The sequence below is a fragment of the Acipenser ruthenus genome, chromosome 28, assembly GCF_902713425.1.
Source record: "Acipenser ruthenus chromosome 28, fAciRut3.2 maternal haplotype, whole genome shotgun sequence".
NCBI lineage: Eukaryota > Metazoa > Chordata > Actinopteri > Acipenseriformes > Acipenseridae > Acipenser > Acipenser ruthenus.
In genome coordinates this window covers 13135141-13149188 of record NC_081216.1, presented here as the reverse complement: position 1 = coordinate 13149188, position 14048 = coordinate 13135141, and positions in this window count along the sequence as shown.

Below are 14048 nucleotides of genomic sequence, written 5' to 3'. Positions count from 1 at the left end.
GGAGTCTCCTCTATGTAGTTTATATGTCTTTCGGGTTTGTTTAAATGTATTCCTGTGTCTGGAGTTTCCACAGCTTCTTCAGTTGAATTATTCTCTGTTGTTTTGTTTTCATGTTCGCGCAGGGAAAGGTTTGAGGATACTCAGGGCCATTTACCAACTTTCAGAACATTGATGTTAAAAATCTTCAAATAAATAACTCGGGAGGTTAATTTCATTTTCCCCAAAAAAACTGTGCAAACTTAGCTCAGTAAATGCTTTATAAATATTATCCTCAGTATATGTGGCGAGATTTTTTTTTCAAAGGCATCCCTCTAAACTCAAAAAGGGTTTGCACTGATGCACTTTCATAAAGCAGTTGACGCTGCACTGTGAAGAGTATCAGTCTGCACCAGGGTCATATTCCGAACATCTTTCCAGTGAGCCAGCATAGGGTGACTTTGACAGAGATAACAATGATGTAATGAACTGGGGAGAAAAACGCTAGATTTGCTGCCCTGTGCCATGTCACTGTGTGTTAATAAATGGTGGAGACACTGCAGGACCATCCCATTCCTTAACCAAGCCTCGTTGTAGCCATCAGCAATGGCAAAGTGATGAGAAACAAATTCAATTTTGGCTTCTTAGATGAAATTTCCTTTGAAAAGACAGCCTTAGTCGACCGCCCCCTTGCAGAGACCTATGCTGAACCTGTTTACTACTGAACAGATAGAACAGTAAGCATATAGACACAGAGCTCGCAAGGATATCAGTCCCTGACCTACTCACAGCCACTAAACCCATCCCTCTAGAGACGGAAGACTTCAGTCTCCAGTCTTCATCCATCACCTTTTTCTAGGACACTCGTCTACAACAATGCAAACAGACAATCCTCTGGCCCTCTACAGCCAAATGAATTGTCCTCTTACACCCCTCTGCTAGTTTCCAGCCACTTCACCACATGCCTAAAATCCAAGAACGTTATGCTGTATGCCAGGGCAGGGCATTCTGAACTGAACAGAGCTCCTCTGCCAGCTTTCAGACCTGGGAACAAGCAATGTTAGCAGTGATACAGAGAGTGAATGGTGCAGTGGGGCTAACGCCAGCTACTAGTCTGGCCTTTTGTACTGCTTCTCCTGAAACCAGACAGTGTTTCCTCCCCCTGGAAACCTGTTTGCTGCCCAGTGTCAATCTGTTACAGCTCAGGAAGCATTTAAAATGAGGATTGACTTTTTCCCAAATGCTGTTTTAATTATAGTAAATAATAGCAATGCATATTATTATTATTATTATTATTATTATTATTATTATTATTATTATTATTATTAGTAGTAGTAGTAGTCGTAGTAGTAATAGTCGTAGTAGTAGTTGTAGTCATATTCGTGTCAGTATTAGTATTAGTATTTTGCCTATTTGTTTGGCTTTATTGGTGAATTACACTGGAACAATAATGCCAGTTAGAAAGGATTGGTGCAGGCAGGTATAGTGAAAAAACAGGTTTTTTTTTTTTCTGTATTTCTCAGAAATGCGGAACTTACTGCAATGCAAAGCCTCTGGCTTTCTATTGGATGTAACTACTGAGTTATAATATAACAATAACAATAAGAGACTGTACATTTGTAGTTGCTTATTCAAAGACTTTATCTGTTCCTATAAAAGAAAACTGAGTAACACATTTCTGATTTTTTTTTTTTTAATTTAGTCATTGTCAATTTAGTTTTTATTATTTTCTCCCCAATTTGAAATGCCCAATTATTTTTAGGCTCATCTCACCGCTACCACCCCTGCGCTGACTCGGGAGGGGCGAAGATGAACACACGCTGTCCTCCGAAGCGTGTGCCGTCAGCCGCCCGCTTCTTTACACTCTGCAGACTCACCGTGCAGCCGCCTCAGAGCTACAGCGTCGGAGGACAACGCAGCTCGGGGCAGCTTACAGGCAAGCCCGCAGGCGCCTGGCCAGACTACAGGGGTCGCTGGTGCGCGGTGAGCCGAGGACACCCTGGCCGACCTAACCCTCCCTCCACCCGGACGATGCTCGGCCAATTGAGCGCCGCCCCCTCGGAGCTCCCGTCCACGGTCGGCTGTGGAATAGCCTGGACTCGAACCGGCGACGTCCAGGCTATAGAGCGCATCCTGCACTCTAGCGAGTGCTTTTTACTGGATGCGCCACTCGGGAGCCCCTCACATTTCTGATTTTAAAACCTGATGGTTCCCTTCCTGTAAGTTGTGGGCAGGGCTACTGGCACTCCTCCCCCGAAACTGCTCTAACAGTCCCCTGAATTACAGCTTTTTCCACTGTAATAAACCGGCCTGTGGAGGTGGCATTTTCAATTGGCTGAGTTCGGTGAGAGCAGCCATTACACTAAACATCTCTCTGCACTGCCTGGGACACTTTATTAAATAGCTATCAAGCATAGTTCATTATGTTTTTACATGCTGCGTAAATATGTAAAAGATTTGTTCTTTGACAAAATTTGAATCCTACAAAAATCAAATATCAACTTATCCTGTTCTATAGTCTGACTGATTTTTGTATAGATTTGTCAGAATATCTATGAAACATATTATAGCGGATTATGGTGGTGGAGGAAAGAACGAGGCACTTTTATTCACAATACACACAGGTCAGGAACCGTGAGGACCCCTATCTGGATGGTCATCCGACCTTTTCCCTCCATCGGGGCAACCTTCATCATCACCACACTGCCTCCCAGTTTCTCAGCTCTAACCACTAGACCCACTGCCTCCCAGTCCCTCAGCTCTAACCACTAGCCCACACTGCCTCCCTCCCAGTCCCTCAGCTCTAACCACTAGCCCACAATGCCTCCTTGCCAGTCCCTCAGCTATAACACTCGGCTCCCTGCACATGTTAGAACTGTATTGTGACTGGAAGTGCATGAGAGGTAAACATTATTTTGTTAGCTGTAGCTAATGTAGGCATGAATGTGTATGTCTGCTCAATAGCTTCAAACACCCAGTTATAGATTATTGTAAAACTTCAAGGCAATTAAGCCACTTTCCGAAACATGTGTCTTCTTGGCTTTAGTTTGCTTCTGATTATGAGTGGGGGTCAATTTAATTGATCACTATGGCTGTAGATCTAAATGCTGCTGCTGTTTAAATAATTCATATAATATGCTCCCTGGCATTTTACAGAAATACATGGAATAACTGTGGTTCACATGCTCTGTTAGAGGTTAGCGTTATTAAAACTCAGTTCATTCATATTGGCTATGATGGTGATCAAATTACATTAGGACTTTTTTTTTTCATAACATAACCATGTGCTACTACTTATGAATCTTTTGTATCCTTGTATCCTGATTGCAAAGTCATTTTCAGTTTATAATAGTAATAATTGTCTCAAAATGGGTCCACTCCTTTTGTCGAATGCTAATGCAACGTTTCTCATGGATTAGTACCGTACTGTATGACGCAATACTAACAGAACAGGTGGTGGAGATCTAGAGAGACCCAGGGAGGGTTAAACCTGTGCAGCTGTCATCGGCAGGTCTGTAAACCCATTAGCAAGATGACCTGACAGGCTGTGAATATGCCAGCTCAGCTCCCAGGACTCTCAAGCTCACAGCACTGCCTCAGAAGTGCTGATCCTGTCGCGTTTCCTCACACTCTAAGGGATGGGTGATTTAAAAACTTTAAAATGTCAAGGAAGGGTGGTCTGGACAAGGCAAGTATTGCGTTGAGAAAAGCAGGAATGGCATCGGCAGGTGTAATCGTACAATGGTCAGCCTCTATTCCGTGCGACATTTGGGGCTGCAGCATCATTTCATGTTTCTAGTTTGATGAAGTTTAGCAATGAGGTGGGGACTTTTTTCCCGTTGAGGAATGTGATTGAAGGACAATGTGGTTGTATATATAACACTTTTGGGCAGTGCATTTCCGACTGCACATCAAATCAGAACCTCCAGTTTGCACTGAACTGATTATGCCCTAAAAGTCTCATACTTCTGTGCTCTCGTATCATAAACAAAAGACAAAAAGAGGATGGAGTTAAATGATACAGATATTTAACACTCTAGAAATAAACATTCATAAAACAGTCCAATGATGATACAAATAGTTTTTCTTCCTTAATGTGTATATTAGAGGCAATGTTCTAATCAGGATATTTAGGGGCATGTTTGGTGACAAAGCATGCCACTGGCTGCAAATAATTCAGTCATTATGGAAAGGAAGGCATTGAAGGGGTGGGGAGACTTTTATATCTATGAAAATGCATGCCATAACATGTTTATTTCAGTATGTAGTTCACGACAGGGAAGATCTGGGTCATTACTTTGTATGATGTTGTTTGTTTCTTATTTTATTACATTTATGTGGAACACTTGGACAATGAACCTTTTAAAGGGACACTTTAATTTCCCACCAGTTCAATATCCTTTTAGAATAATATCTTTATTTTTTATATATATATATATCACCTTTCACAGTGGCTCACCATCACAAAGCACTTTACAGAGGTAGGATGCGAATTGTGCATTATATGCAGAGTCACTTACAAATAGGACATTGATTTAACATCTGGAATACAAGGAGGTTAAGTGATTTGCTCAGAGTCAGTCAGTGGCAGAGGTGGGATTTGAACCGGTGACTTTCTGGTTCTAAGCTCTGGACTTTAACCACTGGATCACACTGCCTCCTGTTATTTGTATGGGTGTTCATTATTTACCAGCCTTGTAAGCAATGTTCTTTTTCAACCGTGGGGGCTGCTGCTGATTTTTTTTTAGTTTTTTTTTAATTACCACTAGTCTGCTGTGAACTTGAATAAAACAAGATTAGGTGATGTATACAAGCTGGTAAAGCATGTTGTCAATGAGCCAAAATAATGTGTGTAAATGTACATTTCAGAGAACAAAAACCTCAATTAGTTTTGTTTTTTTATAATATTGTACAGCAAAAGCCTGCAATTATTAGTCATTTTCATTAGTTGTTTTCAGCGCATTATTCATCAATTACATTTCACATACTGGAGTGCATTATTGTTGCAAAAAGCTTTCATTTTTACATCCCCTTTCATCTTAATTTTCCAGGCCTTGTTTTTTTTTTTTTTTTTTTTTTTTTAAAGAAAATGCACACACTTGTTTTTAAGTCATAAGTCATTCAAATTTGATCAAATCACCATACAACCATATACTGTATAATTTAAAAACGTAGAACTTGCAGAATATTATTTTCAGATTGTTTACATCATTCAGAACATGGTAACATGTAAAATTGGTAGAGAAAAGTTAACAATGTGTCCTCCCATATCCAATATCAGTGTTTCAGGTGCTACACATAAAGGAATGTCACCACAAGAGATACAGTAGTAAACTGTCTCCATATGAAGACCCCTTTTTTCCAGTAACTATTTACATAATTCAGAACAGTTCTCCAATAATAAGACCAGAAATAGAATTAACTTTGACCTCTTGAGGTCAAATAAGTAAACAACAAAATAAATAAATCAAACAGTAAATAAATAAATACATACATGCTTAAATAAATGCATACTATATTAAATAAATACATACAAAATTGTAAATAAATAAAAATGTGAATAAATAAAATGGTACAAAAAACAAAATCAATAAAAAGATTTAAACAAACAAACATTTGTTTCCATCTGCCTTCTTGACTAGCTTTGCTGCTGTCGGTGACCAAAACCCTCAATGCACACTCTGCACTGCCAAAACACTGCCTTGTTCTCTTTGGAGAGGATGAGGCTTGGGAATTGGCGAGCTGTCAGTCTCACGAGATGTCCTGTGGTGCTTGTCCTGCCTCCCCGATCATCTGTACTGTCTGTGCTCAATTACAGTATCAGAGAAGCATGGTAAAGCCACATTCTCAACCTGCAAAAAATAAAATAAAGTAAAGCACAGTAAATGCACAGGCATGGGAGATGGATGATAAAGTGCAAAATGAATAAAAGTGCAGATTTATGATCAACTTTATTATCAGATTTATAAGGGTAACTTTATTTGCTTCTTAGTAAAACAAAACGGTAATGTTACAAGTGCAAAAGGTAACTATGAAAATAAAATGTTTATTGCTCAAACATTAACTTGAGTAATAAACAGCAACCTAGTACCTAAGGTGTCTGTTGTACAAGCATTACTCCTAAAAATCAGATAAAAAATGTTTGCCTTCAGATGGAAAAATATAAATAAAAATACAACCTTGTAAGAACGTCGCTTTATAAGGTAAATCATCTACCTAAATAACTATCGATAAGTGATCAATCTGACAGGTAATTTATATATAAGCACAGTAAATAAACCAACCAACAAACAATAACATGTCCTAAATATATTACTGATGTAATATGTGGTAAGGGATACATGAGCAAGAGCATAAATAATAGAACAGGAATCCCTGTTAAAACAGGTTTACTAGAGTCCAACGTTTGCATTGATTAAATAAAAACAAGAAAACTATGTCATGTTGAGGCAGCAAGAAAGTGTTTATATGGCTTTAAAAACTGCCAGCGCTCCTGTAATTAAAGTGTGTTTTATAGACAGTAAAGAGTCAGTGTGAGGTTGGAAGGAGAGGGGGTGTGTCACTGAAGCAGTAAAGTCTGGGCTTTAATACTACTGCGGTGAAGATGTATAGTAGGATTTGTATGGACTGGAGCCGAATTCCAATTAATAGGTCTTCAATAACTCTAAAACTACAGCATCTTTACATATGTGTGTCTTTACATATGTAAGTACTTATATATATGGCTGAACACTAAGTGACTGCAGATGAAATATACACTTTTGTAAAACATTAGCAGCATCTCTGCAGTTGAAGTTTAGATTTTGAATATGTATTACACACTTGTCAAAGGGAATAGATGCAGGCTGTGCAATTAGATCCAGATGCTAGTCTTTGCTTGGTGAAATGTCAGACTGGATAACAACAAAGAGTGCTAAAAAAACTTTTACATTATTGCTTACAAATACTTCCTTTATAGTGTTCATTTGACAATCTGTTTTTCCTGTGATATATATTACTGGATATGAATGGGTATATACTTCCCATTTGCATGACCTCAGAGACTCTACAAAACAAGTACACTCCCTTAATATGTATCACACCAGAAGGTCATGGGTTCAGAAATAAAGGATTATATTCAAGATGGTGGAATGGCAGCCATTTTTATGTATTTATTTATTTATTGCCAGAAATGTCAGATTTGGCATTTCAAAAAAGAACATTCGTTTAAAAGACCTTAATGAGCTAGTGAACGTTTATTTTGATATCAGTTGTTTTGTCTTTGACTGCTGAATGCAAATTGATTTCTCATTTGCATAACTATACTACCAAACTTTTCCCACTGGAATAAACATGTGTAATTTTCACAAAACACCCCCTAATGGATTTTGTTCATATTCACAGGGTAGGTTTTGACCCAGTGGGGAATCTCTGAAAGTACTGTCTTGTCCACTCTACCTGGAAATGGCAGCTGTTTTTCGATTTTCTGTAGGAACTAGTGAAAATGGCCACTATCTCATAAACCCCATGATTCATTATGCTAAAATTTACAGAGGAGTTTTTGACCCACCAAAAATCTCTGAAAGTTTTAGTTTGTTTTTAACTGTATATGGAAATGGCAGCAATTTTTCACTTCTTGTGTATGCTCAAAGCACAAGCAAAATGGCATGTTAACTATCTTCTCAAAAAGAATCTCACAATAATAAAACTATAGGTAGAACCTGAGTCTATTTTGACTCAGACAAGAAATTAGCGACCCTGCCTTTGTTTCAGCTAACTTCTCCAATCCTAATCCCAAAATATGGTGTGTAAATACCGTGCTGAGGGGAGGAATAGCCCAGGGAATAGAGAATGAAATAGCGGGTCACTAATGGTTCTTGTGAGGAATATTGCCATTTCCATGCAAATGGCCTTCACAGGTGGTAGGCCAGCCCCACCAGGTAGCTCATACACCTGCCTACACCCAGAATAATTAATGCTCACAGAGTACAAACAATGGGGGGAGTAGGGAATCAGACACTGTTTCTGATGCAGTGGAAAAGGGAAACCCATTTGTTGTAATGTAATTGACAGAAATGGTCTTCACTTGTTATGCCCGTTCTATCTACTTGTTCTTCTCTGGACTTCTCATCTAGGTCTTCTAGCTTTCTTTTTGAGCCCTGACACTTGTCCATCAAGGCTCTTGAGTGAGCATTCATTATTCTGGGTGTATGAGTTACATTGTTGTTAGAGTCTAAATTGGATTCCGTAACACAAGAAGTGTATTGTTGTGTTTATCAAATGGCCCAATATTGTTTTAAGGCTTAAAAACAAATAGTTATAGAAATACAGTATATCCAAAAGAAATAGTTATAGAAATACAGTATATCCATAGGTAAAAAAAAAAACCAAACTAGGTCTTATTTTTTTGGAAAGGCAAATTGAAAAAACAAACAAAAAAAACTGCTTACGTAAATAATACTATACCTGGAATAATAATACATGATTATTAAAAACACATAATAAAGGTAAAATAAACAATAAAATATAAATATTTTCAAATGGTCTTTAAACATTGATTTTGAAATTGTATGTTTTAAATTCAGATTGCTTCTTTAATCTCTGTTATCTCTCTGTATCTCCTTAAATCCTAAACGATCAAACTGGGAGTTAAAAAGCTGTACTTTTCTATACTCACGTGCCATTGAGTCTGTAGGCCTGAAAGCATTTGAATTTAATCATAGACAGCTTCATGAGATCCACATCTGAATTTCATCAGAGTTAATGGGGTACTAGTCACAGGTCCAGACTGCAGGTCAGAGGCCTCAAATCTCCCCAGTGGCACCCAACACTGATACAAAATGAAAACATCTTATTGGTTTGACACTATCATAGGAAACTGGAGCACTTGAGCCACAGGAGGCAATGGATTCAAACTGGGATTTACTACGTACAATTCTGTCACTAAAGTGCTCAGACATAGTGTTAGCCGGAGCAGTGACTTTTCACTGCAAACTTGTACCTGTACCACAATGAGTTGAAAGATTATTATTCACATCTGAAGAGACAGTACAGTAACCAGTGACTAGGAACCCCATTTACACTGCAGAATTGCTCTGGCCCAAGTCATTGTAGCACTCTGCACCTTGAACCAATACAATGAACCTTTCAGACCTTTACAATGGGTCTTTAGGTAATGAAACACCTAATCAAAATACACAGAAAACAAACCTTTACAAATACTGTTCTGTGTTTAGTCTGTGTGCAGGCTCTTATTTCAAAACATTATGTGTTTGTTTATTAGGATAGCTTGACCTACAGTAGGCAAGAGAATTGAACGCACCATCTAGTTCACAGTCATATTCATCAAAAATACATTACAATAAATACTGCTACCAAATATAGTAACTGTTTTGTATTGCTCTGGTAGTCTGCTCTTACACTCTTACACAGTAGCGAATCTTGTCTCCACACCCGCAAAGCTTTTTTGAGCTAAAATGAGAATTCAGTGTGCAGGCTCTGCAGACTGCAGCAGTCCAACCCATTACCACAATCCAAGTCTTTTACTTAATTCTTTAATTGTGCAGTTTAATAAGGTAAACGTAGTTACCTACACTCAGCGGTCCAGATAAGCTGTGTACCTGCCATTTTTACGCTTTAAAAATTTAGAAATACGCACTAAGGGGTAGATGTAATAAAGTGTTGCGCCTGTCGCAATAGTCGCAAACCAGTTGCAAACGAGTCGGAAGTCTAGAGTGAATGTGAAGTCTGAGATGTGCGAAAGCTGAAGACAATTGTGACACTTACAATTGCATCAATTTGTTAAGAACTTTTGAAAGCATGTTTTAAACAATTGCACTTGTTGCTGGCATTTCCCAGTCCGCTTTTTCTTCTGCGTTGCCGGTTGTGCTCAATGCATTTTTGAGGCGAACACCCAAATACCTATTTTTTCCTAAAGTCAGGGTGTACTTACAAATTTCTATGACATTTCTGCATTCCCCAACGTGTTGGAAGCAATAGACTGCACACATGTGCCGCTAACCCCTCCAGCTCATTCTGAACATCTGTATAGGAATAGGAAACACACCTATTCTGTTAATGTGCAGGTGGTTTGTAATTGTGTACAATTTAGCACTGCCTCTGACTAACTTCAATAAAAACTGACAGTATACATTTGTCTTATAGGCTACTCATGATAATACGAATTAGTGGTATGATGCAAAATTTGTTGCTGGTCCCTTGACATTTCTAATTAACGAGAATTGACTGTCCTCCTGTAAGTATCATAACTTGTCAATGCGGCACCATGATCTATTTTGTGTTAATTTTCTAGGCTACTAAGTACGGCAAGTTAATAATACTAATAATAATAATTAAAAAATTATAAAATCATTTAGTTTCAATTTAAAATAATCTTTTATTTGCATTGTACACCAATGTATACAATGCAGCAGCATGATTTATTATGTGTTACTGGTAGCCTACAGGCTAAAGTAAAAAGAAAGTGTGCTAGGTATTCATTTGTACTGTATACTGTATAGGCGTACTGTACAGATTTATTTCTTCTTCTTCTTATATTTTTTTTCATAATGTATTGTGTTGTGTAGCCTACCCAAAACACATTTGTGTTATTTCAGTGCAATGAGTTATACATTTAAAATACATTGAGCCTTATAAATGTATGTGTGTGCAGGTTTACAGTATTTTTTTAAACCCTACACCTCCTTATGTCGGAGAAACGTATTCAGCTTAGCGAGTGGCTACTGTATGATTACAAAAAGCTTTTTGATAGAAACTATTTTTGTATTTGGGGGTGAAGGTGGGGGCCTGTCACAAAGACGGCCGGAGTGGGTGGTGTCAGACCAGAAACAGGAAAATAAACAGAGAGAGATGTAGAGTTTGGTGAAGCTGAGCGAATGCTTTCGCTCAGCATTTAATAATTACACAGAACAGAAAATAAAAGGGTTGAACACAAAACACAGGACACGGCACTTCACGCCAAAATAAAGAGACAAACAAAACGGACTACACAGACAAACACGGTGAGCTTCTATTCTTAACAATTACCTCCGTCTCCAATCCCGTTCTCCACTCACCGAACACACAACCCCGAGTGAATGAAAATGTGTCTATATATACTGTTGTGCTGGGATTCAATTACTAATTAATTATTCACTTGAATCCCAGCACGTGAATTCATTCTGTGCAACCCCGTGCTCACATACTACATTTAACCAGCACGTGAAGTGATTTGTGCCCTCCTCGTGCCTAAATACAAATCTACATTTTTAAATACACGTGAAACACAGACCCGTTTATATCCCGTGTACCAATCTCTATACACCAACATTTACACACACAACATACAACACATAACACACACATGCACACAGGGGCGGGGCACATTGCCACAGGGCCCCACTAGAGAATCTGATGTGATTAAACTGCCTTTCATTATTACATCTACCCCTAAATTTAAATTTAATGCGTAAAAATATGAATAGCAATTTTGCTGCCAGCTTGTCTGCATCCCCAAAAACATCCACTAACAACTACATCTCCCAGAATGCAATGTCTTCAGTTACTAGGAAACTGTACACAAGAAAAACCAACCCAACAAACTATCCAGTCTCTGGCTAGCCCTGTTGTCTTTGCAGTCAGTCACAGTAAGAATAAGAAAAAATTGAAACTACACAGGTCGACGTGTAAACACCCCAGCCCAGCTACAAATCCAACTGGAACCATCGTCAGAGGCAACCGCTAAAAAAAGGTGTGTATAAATTAACTGTTTTATAATGTATTAATGCATTTCCTTATGGCTTTATATTGAAGTTTTAACATATTCACTGAGTTTAAGAATCTAATGTTAAAATATAAGTAACGTAATTAATTTGCAGAGTCAGTTTCATACCTCGAGAAAAATGTGCTGAGGTGATAAAGAACCTTGTAGAACACATGCGTGGTTGTACAGTAATTCAAAGTAACATTGCAGTTAAAATGAAAGACTCTTTTTTAATGCCTATCCCATTACCATTAAAGCTTGTACAGTATTTATCGAGATTACTCATGACTTCAAGGTAATGTTGCATTTTACCCACTGAATATACATATTACTCTCTCAGTATTAAAATTAGAGGGTAAGTTACTCCCAGACCCAAAACCTTATCTGGAGCGCTGCTTGCACTGAATAAATATAAACTTCAAATAAACCAAATACCATCCATTTTGGTTTATATCAAACGCTAGCCTACATCAGTCCAGTTCAGGCAGTCAGAAGTCTTCAAATTCAAATTTGATGTTCTGCGAAGATGCTCCAATATTCTCCAAGCAGGTCTTTGTGAATCTGAGGGGTGCGGTATCTGCAGTGAAATCATTTTTTCCAAAATGCTCTATCACCTGTGCCTTTTGGCACATCAGTGATATTCAGTCTTGGATGCCAAGCCCCTATAATCAGTCTGTCAGACCTGCTGTCATGAAAAAACTGACTTACAAAAGGGAAATGCAGCTTCAGTACAGTATATGGGTTATTTAGTGATTTTATTTAGTTTTATTTATTTAATAAACAAAACTGTATCCACTGCAGTAAGCCACAGCACGCACACACACGCACGCACGCACGCACACACACACACTAACAACCTACAACATCATGTCTAACTCCACCCCCCCTAACACAGGGACACACCCTACTGTATAGCCTGCCCCACATCCTAGTGTAGCCTCAACTCTTTCAACACCCATGGGGTCCCAAACACAGCTACAGCAAAGTGGGTATTACTGCCTATAGGGACACTCTCCTAGCCCGCCCACCCCCTCACAGCTCACAATACAATACCAATAGAAGAACAACATAGTCTGTCATTCTGTTTGTCATTTTTGTCTAACCCTGAACCTTGTAGTTCCCTGAAAAATACTCATACTGCTGCTAGCTTTCCTATGGATTAACAAAGAATTTACCTGAAATCTACAATTGCATACTTAATTGAGTAAGTCTACCTTAACTCTGCATTTAAATGAGGTATAATTGATGTTTCATGTGTGTCATTGCATGATTTGCACACAAGTTGGTGATTAATACTCTGGGAAATCCACACTTTTAATACCATCTGTTGTTTAGAGAATAATATTTAAATCATTAGTGCTGGGGGACTGGATGTTTTAATTCCCTCCTTTCCCGATCTATGAAGCAGATCTAGCTTCCATTCCTTGCTATCATGAGTTTTTAATATCATGTGTTGTTCTTTTCCCTCCTAAATAAAGCATTTATTAGCCATTGTAAAAGATGCAAACTAACATTAACTTGAGATGACTTTCATGGGCTCTCTTTCTGCTTCTCCTGTCCCTTCACAGTCTTCTGTCTGTCTGTCTGTCTGTCTGTCTGTCTGTCTGTCTGTCCTCCACACTTGTTCTCACACTGCACTTGATTAGAATCGAACGAGAATGTAGACCATCTCTTGTGCAATACGCCTAGTTTATTTTATAAAGATTTAATAAAACAAACCCCCTAAAAAACAGTAGAAATCTTGGTGCATTGGTGAAAGGACAGGAACAAAGACAATAGTTATTTTCAGAACAAACATAGAAGTTGCAGTTATTGAGAGCTGGCCACACTGGTTGACTTTTAAACTTCAATAAAAGTTAACAGATGTGTTCTTTAGGTGTTACTTAACAAAAGAAACATAATCGACAGTTGCTATAAACCTGTATGCACTGTCACAACACTCCACTCACCTCCACTACCTGGTGGCAAGTGACTCCTCCACCCTTTGCAAAGAGAACTGCCTGCTTATATTCAGTATCTGCCCACCTGGTCACAATACTAGGAGAGGCCAAACAAAATCAAATTTTTTAAAAACACTATTTAAACATTTTTTTACATTCTATGGGCCTCATTTACGAATACACATTATGGCACACTATGGTAATCAGAATGAATATGTGATTTGTATGGCATTGAATGATAATGTATTTAAATGAGGCACCACGCTCTGAATAATGAGATGATCTTTATTCACCCCATTTTTACTAAAGGGCGATAATCTTAGTGTGCACCTTAAAGTGAGCGTTAATTAGTTTGTTTGGAAACCAGGCTTTAACCACTGGTAGGCACACTA